The following is a 503-nucleotide window of genomic DNA, read 5'->3' as shown; positions in this document are numbered from 1 at the left end:
AAAAATACCATCTAAACTTTTCTAAAGACAGTAAGTTCCCCTCAGACATACATTCATATAAACTCCTGCACCTAAATGAATCACGATTTGTTTAGCATCTCAACCGATTTTAATTGTCACTTGATAATCGTGATAACTTTGGTCACTATAATCGTGATATGAAATTTTCATACCGTTACATCCCTAATTGTCACATATTTGAATCGATTTTCAATCGGCTCGTGGTTAATCATTACATCCCTAATAAAATCCCTTCATTGATTCGCGTTGTTCACTCGCTTGTACAAATTATCTCAAAATAACCATCTCTGCAAGTATTTTCATGTCTTAAATGAACGTAAACAGTGGAGAAAGAAATTGCACGTGCATTCGACCTTAAAAGGGCAGCAGCCTATAAATACCTGCTGTGTAAGCGCCATCTGCTGTCAGAGATAGTGTTGTCACGGTACCAAAATTTCAGTATTTGGTACCAATACCAGTGAAAATCCACGGTTCTCGGTACC

This window comes from Sinocyclocheilus anshuiensis, unplaced genomic scaffold (assembly GCF_001515605.1).
Source record: "Sinocyclocheilus anshuiensis isolate Anshui unplaced genomic scaffold, SAMN03320099.WGS_v1.1 scaffold1957, whole genome shotgun sequence".
NCBI lineage: Eukaryota > Metazoa > Chordata > Actinopteri > Cypriniformes > Cyprinidae > Sinocyclocheilus > Sinocyclocheilus anshuiensis.
The sequence above is the reverse complement of the archived record's forward strand: the minus strand, read 5'-3'. Positions refer to the sequence as shown.